The sequence below is a fragment of the Pleurodeles waltl genome, chromosome 3_1 (genome assembly GCF_031143425.1).
Source record: "Pleurodeles waltl isolate 20211129_DDA chromosome 3_1, aPleWal1.hap1.20221129, whole genome shotgun sequence".
Classification (NCBI taxonomy): Eukaryota; Metazoa; Chordata; class Amphibia; order Caudata; family Salamandridae; genus Pleurodeles; species Pleurodeles waltl.
The window spans coordinates 430,678,087-430,691,946 of record NC_090440.1 but is presented as its reverse complement, the minus strand read 5'-3'; positions in this window follow the sequence as shown (position 1 = coordinate 430,691,946).

The following is a 13,860-nucleotide window of genomic DNA, read 5'->3' as shown; positions in this document are numbered from 1 at the left end:
TGCTGCATCTGAGCTGCCAGATCATGGGTGGCATTCACAATGGTTGACTGCTCTACAGGATCTCAGGAGGTCAATAGCCTCCTCACTTAAGGCAGCAGGGCTCACTGGGGCAGGGCCTGAGGTGTCTGGGGTGAACGAGATGCCCACCCTTCTGGGTGAGCAGGCATGGGCAACTCGATGAGGGGCTGCTGGGAGGGCGGTGCTGGTACTGGGGTGGGGGCTGTACCTGCAGAGGTATCCGTCGCCACCAGGGAGCTCCCACTGAAGGAGGTATCAGAGTCTGTGTTGTCCCCTCCAGTCTTCGCCGTGGTGCTCCCCTCACCCTCCGTCCCACTGGTTCCCTCAGTGTCGGTGGACTCTGCCTCGTGGGTCCTGTGGGATGCAGCTCCCTCTGTTGCCAGAGCCGCTGCTCCTCCACCAGATGATGCTAATGCACATAAGGATAGGATGACAAAACCAGGAAGGGGGGGAGAGAGACAAAGGATGCACAGGGACAATGAATGCACGAACACCACCGTTGGCATTCACAGCACCCTCACACACAGGGAACAGGCCTACGAACTATGCATTGCACTACCGGTGAAATGGCTAGTCACCAAGGAATGAGGAGGGGCACACACCACCAACTGCGACACACCTGGGACCCACGCAGCTCTGTCCAGAAGTGAATACTAACAAGCTAGGTAAGCTGTCTTTCACATTCAAACCCTTAGCCACCAGAGGACCTACGCTGATATGTCTGGCCTGGCCTAGGGGCACCCAAGGACACACAACCACCACCCGGATACCACCACATCAGCCGTGAGTTGTAATGATAGCCACTGTACTCACCCCCTCGTGGCTGCTGCAATGCCCTTAAGTGCCCATCCAGCTCTGGTTAGGCCACCACCAGTATGCAGGCCATCAGAGGGGCCAGGGTCCAATCGGCATCCCTTCCTCATTGGGAGGCCATCCCCAGCTGGGCCTCTGCGGTCTTCCATGCCCAGCGTCTCAGGTCCTCCCACCGTTTCTGACAGTGGGTGCTCTGCCTGCCATAGACCCCCAGGGTCCACGCCTCCTTGGCGATGGCATGCCACATTCCCTTCTTTTGATGGGCACTGACCTGCAGAGGCAATACAGACAGGAGAACACCATTAGACAAACAGTACAGCTTGTCATAGAAATGGCCCACCATACCCGTTTGCATCACCATTGGCACACACATAGACCAGCGCACAACATGTACACCGCCATGAGGACATCCACCCACCCCCCCTTACACGATGCCTTCACACACAACTTCATGCATTCATGCCACATGCATCGTGCCCACAGTGTACTCACCTGTTGGTCTGGAGGCCCATACAGCAGTCCGTACTGGGGTAGGACCCCATCCACCAGTCGCTCCAACTCCTCAGAAGTGAAGTCTAGGGCCCTTTCCCCCAGTCACACGGGCCATGGTAGGTGCCAGACACAGGTCACAGCAGCACATGCAGTGTAGGTCCTCTCCTATGGAAGTTCAGGAAACAAGTGGGAATTGAGATAGAAAATGGTGGTCACGTCCTCGGCGATGCATACCGTCAGCACCGGCGTAGATCCCTATTAGCCACTGTACCCCATAGGGCCCAATATTATCCAATGAGGAGTTGCACGGCGGTTCATGGGAAACACCCGGAACAACGAGTTCTAAACCACGAAGTCGTGGAAAACAAAAGTGAAACAACGGTCTTGTTTTCCACGATTTCCTTGTTTTAGGGCCTTAACCGCTCATATGTGAACCACGTACATGCGTGGTTAAGGCACAGAAGAAGGGAGTCGACGGAGTGAAGGAGCAGGTAAGTTGGGCTGGGACTGGGGCTGTTTTTTTGGGGGTGGGGGGCTCGGGGTGATTAAGGTTTAGGGGTGGGGTGGGGCGGTCAGGGTTTAGGTTTTAGGGTTGGGTTGGGGGTTTGGGGTGCCTTAGGTTTTAGGGGCGGGGTGGGGACTCGGGGTGTTTTTTTAGATTTTTGGGCGTGGGGTGGGGGGCTCAGGGTGATTAGGGTTTAGGGGCGGGGAGGGGGGTTAGGGTTTAGGTTTTAGGGGTGGGTTGGGGTGCTTTAGGTTTTAGGGAAGGGGGTTGGGGTTGTGGTAATTTTGGGGGTGGGGTTTGGGGTGGTTGTGGGGTGGGGGGTCGTAGTAATTTTTAGGGGTGGGGGGCCAGAGAGGACTCATGCTGGCACCATGCATGCTGATCATTAATGCCTTTACCAGGAATGCCTTTACAATGAAAAATCGTTGTTAAGGCATTCGTGGTAAAGACATTAGTGATAACAACGAGGTCGTTGTTCTGACCTCGTTGTTGAGGCATGGGTGGTTGAAGCATTCGTTGTTTCAACATATAACCCGGTTCACAGACGCCTACTGCCACAGCGCACAAAGTCAGCGGCATTACCTCACTTCCACCTGTCTCTCCACACAGGACAGGCGATCGCCATTTCAGGGGGGGTGAACAGGCCTATCGATAATTGCTGCATCACAGGATAATTAGGCATATACTTTATAAATGACACTGTCCCATAACATGTTTGCACGATTTGGATTGCTGTTGTGGCTCCATTGTTCAGTTTGTGGCAGCCTACTCACTCTTGTGTCCCTTAGATACCTACTGCTGCGGATCAATAGGAGATTGAGACATATCCCCCTGTATAGACCCCTGGTGGACTTGGCTATGCTGTAGGACAGGCACATTATACTCAACTAGGGATGGAGGTAAGCTGTCTCAAACTGAACTCGGATAAGACCGAGATCGTCATCTTCGGCTCCAAAAAATCAGCATAGGACGACTCCTGGTGGCCCCCACTCTAGGAGCCGCTCCAACTCCCACCACCCACGCACGCAACCTCGCCTTCATACTGGACTCATCACTCACCATGACCCAGCAAGTCAACGCCATCTCATCCTCATGTTACAACACCCTCCGCATGCTTCACAAGACCTTCAGATGGATCCCCATTGAAACCAGAAACCAGAAGAACGGTCATCCACGCCCTCGTCAGAAGTAGACTGTACTACGGCAATGCACTCTATGCGGGAACAATGGCCAAGCTCCAGAGAAAACTTCAGCGCATTCAGAACACCTCAGCACGACTTATCCGTAACCTCCCTCGCCACGAACACATCTCAGCCCACCTCAGAGACCTTCACTGGCTCCCCGTCAACAAAAGGATCATCTTCAACCTTCTGATTAATGCTCACAAGGCTCTCCACGACGCCGGCCCTGCCTACCTCAACGAGCGTCTCAACTTCCACGTCCTGACACGCCACCTCCGCTCCACCAAACTCGCCCTCGCCACTGTCCCCCGCATCCACCGTACCACAACCGGCGGCAGATTCTTCTCCCACCTCGCCACCAAGACCTGGACTCCCTCCCCATCAGCCTACCTCTGACCCAGTGTCGTAGTTTGGACTCTTGCTCTGGGCAAGACTGCTGGTTAAGGGATGACAGTACTTTTGTTTGTAGGCGACTGCACCTTTCCTACAACAAGTCGCAACTGTTGTTCCAGCCTTACCGGCTCACTAGCAGCACCTCACCAGAAACACAATAGTAAAAGGTGATTTGTGGCAGCCTTTACGCATGGACTCGAGAGTAAGACATCTCAGGGAGTGTCGTGGTTAAACAGAGATTACCCTTTTCTCACATATATCTCATGTCTCACACAAACACAGGCAATGACAAAGAATCAGTAAAGTTTCAATGGTTTTTATTTAACATAACTGCAATTTGCGATAAGTTGCATGGGCTGTAATGATTAGGATAATGAATAATGCAAGGAACAGAATTGTGAAGACGAGAGTCATTATTACAAAGACCCCCACAATCTTGCAATGCAGAGAAAAGACATACGAGATGTAATATGCCCTACTACCCTAATATGAGAGGCCTAACCTCCTACCTAAAGGAGAGCTGGGTTTGCTAAACCTAATCTGCCAATGCCATGTCCATAAGAGGAGCCCCCAACCCTTGTTACCTTGGAATGAGGTCTCTATCTCAGACTCAGCAGGGACATGAAGACTGGGTCAGCGTCAAGACGACATGCAGCATTGATATCAGCGATGGTGGCGATGCCCTCTGGTCGTAATCCCTCTGATTATCTGTCTAAAGTGCAATGTATTTATACAGATCTACAAGGACCCCTGACGTAGGTGTGTTCCCAAACATTAGATAACAGACATGCTTGGGACAGCAATTAATATTAACAATCCCTCAAAAGTATAGAGAGGGAAAATCCCTAAGTGTGAACACCTATTGTTTGTTTATCTTTGTTACTTGATCTTGACGCCTTAGCGCGGTGACACTGATAATGTAACTCATAACAAGTGGACTAACTATAAGCAAGGCAGCCATCTTAGAAGAATTAAATAAGTAAATGGGCTAAGACAGAGCAAGCTAAGTAGGTTAAAAGTCACTAGGTGACGGGGGCACGAGTCTGCAAGCCAAAGGCTAAGCTAACTCCTGTTATCCTACTAAAAACGAACTAGGATTCACTACACCAGGACCTTCTGACCTTCAGGAAGCATCTCAAGACCTGGCTTTTTGAGCAGTAGTACCCCCCCACTAGCGCCTTGAGACCCTACAGGGTGAGTAGCGCGCTTAACAAATAATTGATTGATTGATTGAACTATAGACTGGACACGGCCTGCATCACAGAGCTGTGCCCAATTAAACCTGACCTGATATCAGCTATCCGTCATCCCACTGGGATCCCCCCTCTTGTGCAGGTTCTATCAGTGCTCCATTTCCTGGCAACTGGCTCTTTCCAAGTGGCAGTGAGCATGGCAGCAGGAATGTCACAGCCAATGTTCTCAATCGTACTAGCAAGAGTGTTGTCTGCCCTAATAAAACACATGTGCAGATACATTGCTTTCCCCCAGGTTGAGGATTTGGCCACTTTGAAGGCTGAATTTTATGCAATGGGATATATCCCCAATATAATTGGGGCGATTGACGGAACACATATTGCATTTGTACCCCCGCCAGAATCAACAGTTGTACAGTTTCCACTACATGAATGTGCAGATGATGTGCCTGGCGGACCAGTACATCTCCCAGGTCAATGCTAAGTATCCAGGGTTGGTGCATGATGTCTTTGTCCTGAGGAATAGCAGCATCCCAAATGTGATGGACCAATTACAGAGGCACAGGGTGTGGCTAATAGGTGAGCCCTGGTTCCCACCCAGTATATGTTGGTGTATGCCTATGATGTTGGCCATATAGGATAGTATGTGGCTAAATATTGTCCCTCAATATTTGCAGGTGACTCTGGTTACCCAAACCTATCATGGCTGCTGACCCCTGTGAGGAATGCCAGGACAAGGTGCTGAAGAACGTTATAATGAGGTACATGGGCGAACCAGAAGAATCATTGAAAGGACCTTTGGCCTCCTGAAGGCCAGATTCAGGTGCCTCCATCTGACAGGTGGATCCCTGTGCTACTCACCCAAGAAGGTCTGCCAGACAGTAGTGGCATGCTGCATGTTGCACAACCTGGCCCTCAGACGCCATATACCTTTTCTGCAGGAGACGGGAGATTCCCCTGTGGCAGCAGTGGACCCTGAGGACTGTGAGGATGAGGAGGCAGCGGATGAGGATGTGGACAACAGAACATCAGTGATAGGTCAGTACTTCCAATGACACACAGGTGAGACAGTGCAACATATTTCTATGACTATTTGTGTATTCTGTGTGGCATTGGCATGCTGGCATTATTCACTTCTTTCCCCTACTTAATGTTACCTATGGATATTAATTTTGCAGATGTTGGTGATATGACACATTCTCCTGGTGTAATCACAGTAACCAGCTACAGGTCAGTAATTCTATGCTCATACTACTTACAGTTCATTTGCAATGGTTGTACCTGTTTCAATCAATACAAATTTGTAAAACATGAAATACTAGTAGTCGAGTTTTATCCAAGCGTGTTTATTGTTTTGCTAATATATAGAGGGTAAAGTGCAATGGAATGGGGTGATGATGGAAGAAAGCCCAGGGTATTGTTCCAGTCTGTTTGTAGCACAGGTGCATTGTCCATGGGGACATAGTAAGGGGAGCCGTGGCAGTTCAAGGTGGATAAGGTGACTGAGTGGGACACAAGGGGGACAATTAGGAGAGTCTCTATTCCTGGCGGTGGTCTTGGCAAGTGTCTCTGGCTTCTGTCTGGATCGCAGGGAAGCTTTGAGGGGTGGTTCACCTTCTGCAGGGTGCTGATGGCCTGTTGGTCGTGTGACGGTACCTCCTGGCCACTAGTGGCAGCGGAAGTGGAGGGCTGTTCAGATGACTGGCTAGTAGCAGGAGCCTGCTGGTGTGATATTGCCTCCCTCATAAAGTTGGCCATGTCTGCCAGCACCCCTGCTATGGAGATCAGGGTGTTGTTAATGGCCTGCAAGTCCTCCCTGATCCCCTGATACTGTCCCTCCTGCAGCCGCCTGTTCTCCTGCACATTGTCTAGGATCTGGCTCATCGTGTCCTGTGAACGTTAGTAGGCTCCCAGGATCCCAGAGAGTGCCTCCTGGAGAGTAGGTTCCTTGCTCCTGTCCTCCCCCTGGAGAACAGCAATCCTCCCAGTGTCTCTGTTGGCCTTTGCCTCTGTACCCAGAATTGTGTACCCAATACCACTGCAATGGTTCATGATTGTCTTGTGTGCGAGGTGTGGTCTGCAGTCCCTGTACAGGTGGGCACACTGCTGATTGACGTGTCCTGGGGACAGAGGTGTGAGTACACTGGGTGGGTGCTGTGGTGTTGATTTCTGATGGGGGAGGCTTTGTGGTGGTCTGTGAGTGATCTTGGGTGACCGGCTGTCCAGTGGTACCTGATGGAAAAGGTAAATTGTACAGATCTAGATGTCCAGAGTTACTGTTACAACTGTGGGCCTCTTCTGTTGGGGGACTGGATAGTGGTGGCACCTCCTCTCCAGTGACATTGGCTGGGGTACCTGTGGGGATGTAAATGATGTATTATGCTTCAGGTGACTGACATTAGTACTTCTGTACCTTCCCCTCTTTGGTTGTTTTTCCCCTGCCAGCTTTTACTTGTGTATGTTGGTTTATTGTGGTTATGTTAGTTTCCCTATGCTGTGCATGCTTTGGTGATGAGTGTCTATGCAGGGCTGGGAGGATTGTCCATGCATTTGTTCAGCATGCAGGGCCTGTCATTGGAATTAGTGAGATGTGATGCTGGAGTGTGTGGGATGTGGTGTAGTGATGGGAGTGAGGGTGAGGGTGTGTGATGGCATGGTGGGTGATAATGGTTAAAAGTAGGCTTACCAGTTTTCAGTCCTCCACCAACTCCTGCGAGTCCCTCAGGAAGCAGTATTGCAAGTACCTGCTCCTCCCATGGTGTGAGTTGTAGGGGGGGAGGTGGGTGTGTGTTTTATAGTGGTGTGTATATGTGTGTGTGTTGTTTGAATGGGCCAATGTAGTGTTGTTTTGTATGTGGGTGGCCATTGTGAGCACGGCGGTATGTACCTCCAATGGTTTACCGCCATTGAATGTCTGCCGTGGTGATTTGTGGGTCATAATGTGATAGGCGTTATTCTGCTGGTGTAACGGTGTGGGTTTTGGGACTGCAAGTTTGTCACTGACCTTTGGTCTGGTGGATGTGTGTATGTGGCTGTATTTTGTCAGATTGGTGTCTGTGTGTGTCATAATATGGTGAACAGATATTTGCCAGCGTGGCGGTAAATTGACAGCCATCAGCGCCGCGGCAAGCAGCATTTACCACCAATGTCATAATGAGGGGCTATGTTCATTATCGTTTTGTAGTAAAAGGGGTAGGACATTGGGGATGACAGTCATGGAGGGGCGGGCACAGAGCACTCCTTCAGTGCACATGTATGTTTGGCTGTTCGTCTTCGCACTGTGGTCTCTCCAGCCCGGCACTGTGTTGCTGGGCTGGTGAGAGCAGGCACAGACTACTAGTCTGCCTGGGAGTGCCCTGGCTGTATGCTCCCAGCCAATCCTAATGCTGCTATGAGCAGTGTCAGAACTGGCTGTAGAGCAGGCTGGGAGCCTGTGCCTGCAGTCTGCAGGAGAGTAGTGGCGTGGTGGTGGCAGCGGCAGTGACGACGAGTGAAGGTAGGTGTTTTTTTTATTATTAAATTAATCCCGCCCCACTTGCTGGAGAATTCAGTACCAATTTCCAACCCCTAATTGTCTTTCTACAAACAAGGCTTGAGTGACTGTAGAGGCCAGTGTTTTGGCAGAGTTGTGAATTCAGGGAAGAATTGAATTAATGTAATGGGAAATCTGCAGAAAAGAAAAGCCTAAAGAATCAGGAATAGCAGGATTTTTGGTTTTGAATTGCTCCCATGTTTCCACGTTCCCTGCTAATTTAAAATCTTCAAATTTGGAGAACCCCAACTCTACCCAATCTGCTACACCTTTCCTCGGGACCTGGAGCCCAAATGCCCTAGATTCCTCTTATGACATTGATGGATGAAAACAGATAAAGTGATAGGACTGTTGCATTTCAACCCCTTAAGACCATAAAAGGTATGCAAGCTTATATTTGGTACGTTTCTAGACCTATGGGATTTTAAGGAAATGGGATAGTTGCATAATATTCTCATACAGAATCTGGTTGAGATAAAAATTTAAGTCACATTGGGATCTGCTAGTGAAATTAACAATCCAGTCCATGAATGCTGCCTCATAAAAATTCTTGAAATGAGGTAGAGCCAAGCCTGCATCTTCAACGGTCATCTGGAGTGATTCCAGCAGATTTCAAGGCTTTTGTTTGCCCAGATGAAGTGACAGAGCATTGAGTTTAATTTGTTAAACAAATTCTGGGGAACTGAAAAAAATGAATAGAAATAGTGGCAAGATCATCATTTTAACCAAAGCAGTGCAACTAATTACTGTCAAGGGGATATTCTTTCAGTTGTTCAGAATAGCTTGGGCTTTCTTAAGGATAGAAAGATAATTCAACGGATAAAGATCTGAGATATTACGGGCAACATAGATGCAGAGATATTTAATTGGATGAGAGGCCCAGTAGTTGACCTGCATTTCGTATGGCAGTACTGATTCCGGACTGTTAAAAAGTAGTGCTTTTGATTGGTTGATCCGATAGCCTCCTAAATCAGAGAATGCTTTGATATTTTTGAAGTCATGCACAATATTTTGAGTATCTGCAGCGAGATACAGTATCATATCATCTGCAAAAGGTTTTAACTTGGGTGCTCCTTGGAGTGGGACCTTACCAGATAGATCTTGTCTCAGGGCAGAAGCTAATGGTTCAATGAATAATGTGAAAAGGACTGGGGACAGAGAACACCCATGCCAGGTCCAACAATGTATTGCAAACTTACCAACTACTCGTGAACTAACTAGAATTCTTGATTCGGCCCATTGATAAAGATTTGATAGAAGCTTCACAAATTTATGAGGAAATTTAAATTTACCCAGGATTGAAAGAAGAACCTCCCATTTCGGCATCAAGCATTATTATAGCAGCCTTATTTTTGTTTCTTGAGAAATAGTCTATTGCCGGGAGCAAAAAAATTGTATTGGTAGAGAGGGTACTCCCTGGAAAGAACCCATGTTGATATCTATGCACAAGGTTCTGAACCAATGTCTTGTATCACCACCCAAATTTTCATTAAAATCTTTTAATCATTATTGAGGAGGCTGTTTGGATGATAAGAATCTGTTTTTTCCCCTGGCTTGCCCTTCCTGAGAAAGCTAACTATCACCGCCCTTGTGAAAGCACTAGGAACTTCCTGGCCCATTAATATTGCATTAAGTAAAACAACTAAGGTTGCAGCAATCTGCTCTGAAAGAGCCTTATATAATTCTGCAGGAAGATCATCTTCACTGCAAGCCTTGAAGACCTTGTAATGGCCTCAATTACTTCCGTGGTGCCAATTGACTAAGGAGAGCTGCCTGAAGCTACTCACTGAGACTAGGTAGAGAGACTGAATCAAGATATTAATGTATGTGATGCTTCTGAGCTGCAGTTGTCTGTGTATATATATTTGAATAATGTGCTAAAAAGACGTTTGTCTATCTCCTCAATCCGCTCAACATTTTTACCCTGGATCTAATCAAATATGGTTTTGATTATTTAGGCATTTTGTTGTTTTTTGACAGACCAGGCCAAGAATCTCCCTCCATGCTCACTCTCTTCGCAATATTGTTTGAAGCATGTGCTTTGTTTAACTACCTCCTGAGATAGAAAGTGGTCTCTCAAATTGTATCTGGCATCCTGAACTTAGGTCCATGAGGTGTGGTCATGAAGGATTTCAAGGGAATGCATGGCATGCTCAAGTTCTTCCTGAAGCCTGTCTGTTTTTAACTTCCTCAGTTTATTTAGTTGGGTCTTATCAGAGATGGCTTCCCCTCTAATGAGCGCCTTACACAACTCCCATATTGCAAAGATGGAAGCAGATGCACCATTCCTAACCAGAAATTCTGTAACTGATAACTTTGAGACTGCAATCCAACCCTCATCTGTTAATAAAGACTTGCACAGAGACCAACTAGGTCGCGTGATCGGACGTCCTGGGACAGATAATTGGACCACTGGAACCGAGTATTCCAAAAGAGGGTTGGACATTATACTTGATCCAGCCCTAGGTTAATGATGGGAAACTAAAATAAAATCGATCCTTGAGGCCGAATTAAATCTTTTTGAAAAAAAAGTAAAATTGTGGGAATGTTCAAGTCGCCACGGAACCTGAAGTGCCAATCATGAATACATTTTAGCGAAAATCGCAAGGCTCACGGTTTGTTTTGTGCTCGATTTTTATGAGATGCATTGAGTTTCATGTCTTGAATTATATTACAATCACCTCCAACTATCAAAAGGCCAGGAAGCGTGATCAAGAGGTCACAAGGATTCTGCAGGGGGACAGTTTGATCTTCTATAGGACCATAAAAAACTTGAGATATGGATTAATTGGGACTCAGTTTTGACACTCATCACTATCCATCTAGCTTGAGGGTTGTGATGGACCTGGTATACTTAACCTTGAAACTCACAAGTCAAGAGGACCTTGACCCCGTGTACAGCCATACTGGCTGAGGCAAAAGATAAAGCTAGGAGTACTTGGAGGATTTGATTGCTGCTTAAAATGAGTCTCCTGAAACAAGGTGACCTGGATTTGGGAGGATCTTAGCCACTGAAGTATGGCTGTGAATTTGTTAGAATTATTAAGCTCATTTACATTGCAAGAAGCAATTCTGAAAACATATGAGGCAGCAGATTAGTCTGTTTAGCTATTGTTTGATGAACCAATTAAGAACCTTAAAGTCGCAAAATCAAAAGATCCGCTCCCCCTTAGCCCAGTCCAAAAGTCTAAAGAGCTGTGTACAGACACTACAAAAAAGGGTGATTAACAATTTTCTGACAACCAGCACTCCCCCCTACCAAACTGAAATTCCACCCCCCGCAGACCCAAAGAGGCCCAACCCATCATGACCTCACCACTGGTGACACCCACACCTCCCCTATGTCCCTCCCCCTAACCCAAAGCTAGAGTGCACTGACATAGCACTCTCATAACCTGCATCCCGGAGAAACCAGCAGAAAAAGACCGGAGTTCATGTATACTAAGCGCTTGCTAAGGAGGTCAGATTGCACGAAGTTCACCACTATTAATGATAAATCTTTAAACTTTAATCTTTAGACCTTATACAATTGCATGATTCTCTAAAACAGTGTTACTTATTAAGTGACCCCAAGAAGTCCCTCACCTGTTGAATACCTTGAAAGATATGAGCCTGGCCCTTATAAAGCCCCTTCAGTTTAGCAAGTTGAACAATGCCAGCTGGTGCCCCTAGCCTCTTAAAATCGGCGATGAGACTAACAAATTTGTGGCGCTAATGAGCAGCTGCTATGGACATGTCGGAAAAAACCCGAAAGGTGAAGTTGTCACCTGAATTGAAAGTTTAAGCTCTTATTATTTGGCTAAAATCTGTTTGTTGATCCTAAAGTCGCCAAAGTTGACTAATATAGTGCGTGGATACTTTGAATTTAAAGATCTTATTGCGGGAACCTGATGAGCTCGCAAGATCGTAAGATCTGTATTAGCTGCGGCCTTGTCAGGAAGAATACACTTATAGATGAGGTCTGTGATCACTTAAGCCATAGTGCATGTTGCTTCTGCCTCTTCAGAAATTCACATGTCTAGATCTATTTTCAGCTTTGTCGAGTTTGAATTGAAGCTCGTCAAGCTCTGCCTGGATCTGAACTGTCACTGCTTTGCACCTTTTATGTGCATCCTCCAGATCAGAGACTCTCTGCTCTACTTGTGAAACCAGTGAGGAAAGATGCAATACATTGGCATTCAGCTGAGCTAGCTGTTTGTTGGTATTCCTGTGAGCCTATTCCTGCAAGACTTTCACATCAAATCTCTCTCAGCTGGATCAATTATTGCTGAGCTGATGTTAAATTGATTACTTGATAGCTCATTAGAGAGTGACAAGTTATTTTAGTTTTTAAAGCCCCTTGTTATTGCTCATTGAAAACAAGGGATATGAGGGCTTTTTTTGCGATGTTCCAAAACAGAAAACAAAGCAGAAGGTGGAAGGGTATTCACACTTGCAGCGGAGAGTCTTGCCTGATCTTTGAGAATGAAACTATTCAGTTCCAGAACCAATGAAGGACACAAAGATCCTGCAATCTGTGATGGCTGTGATGCCCCTGACTCCTGCCGTGCCAGTGAGCTGGAGCTAGTTAGAACAGATGCCATAGGAGTAGCTGGTAAAGTTGTGCTTTACTGGAGCCCCTTTGAGACTCTGGAAGAGACCTTTAGATGGTTTTGTTTATTGGAATCTGGCTTTTGTCTTCTCATTGCAGGAGTCAAGCTCTTTAATTTACTGGCTATCAAGGCCTTGCCAGCTGTAGGTGTTTTGGATGAGGTGGCATCTGTGCTTCACAGACAGCTTCCGCTACCGCTCTAGTTTCACATTCCATATGTGGGGCTGCTTAGTGCAGCTTCCAGAGGCTGCTTTGACCCCTAGCTCCAGCAGAAAGGGATATCTGAGAGGAAATACAGCTCTGTAGTCTATCAAACCAGTTCCCAGTTGCTTGAATGTTTGCTGAAAGAAGGCTGTTACTTAGATCCAGCAATAGCGCTGATTTTTGAAGCACAGTCCTAATACTGCTGAGAGAGGAATGTGCCTAAAGGTAGCAGAGGCCAGGTAACGATATACTATTTAATTATTGCTGGCCGGTATCCTTGAAAATAGATTTCCGTTAAATGTAGCTGGAGGCAAATGGAGAATTCTGACAATTTTAAGAAGTGCGTACGCCTTTAATTGAGTTCAGTGATTAGTGATTAGTGCAAACTACTTTTGTTAATAAGTTTTAATGATGGTGAGTTTGATATTGGCAGCAGCGTGTTACATAAAGCACAATAATAAATACTCCTGAATTGCTGCCTCGGCGAGGCGCAGGTCATTCTGCTTAATAGTTGTGCTTTTAAGATGAAGACGCTTCATAAATCATACTCACAGATGCTGTTTAAGTACATGCTCAGCGGATTTCTTTTCTGATTGGGTACCTTAAAGTGTTCCATGAATTATCCATAAATTATCAGTGTACTGGGAAAATTGAACAACACGAATTTGTCAACCAGTCTCAAATGAAACTTTTTTCCCAGTAACAAGCCACATCACATTGTACCTCGCGCTGGTTTAACCTTAGTTCAAAATGTTCCCTGTTCCAGACAATGAACTGTGAACTGAGAAGGCAGTTAATTGGTATGCTTCAGTGCGGCTAACAATTGTTTACTCTGTATGAGGGATTAGCAGGTGAGGCCCACTGCATGTACCTTTAACTTGTCGCATCTCATAGTCCTTTATAGATCAATCTTTTGCACGGAATGCTGATTTCCACCT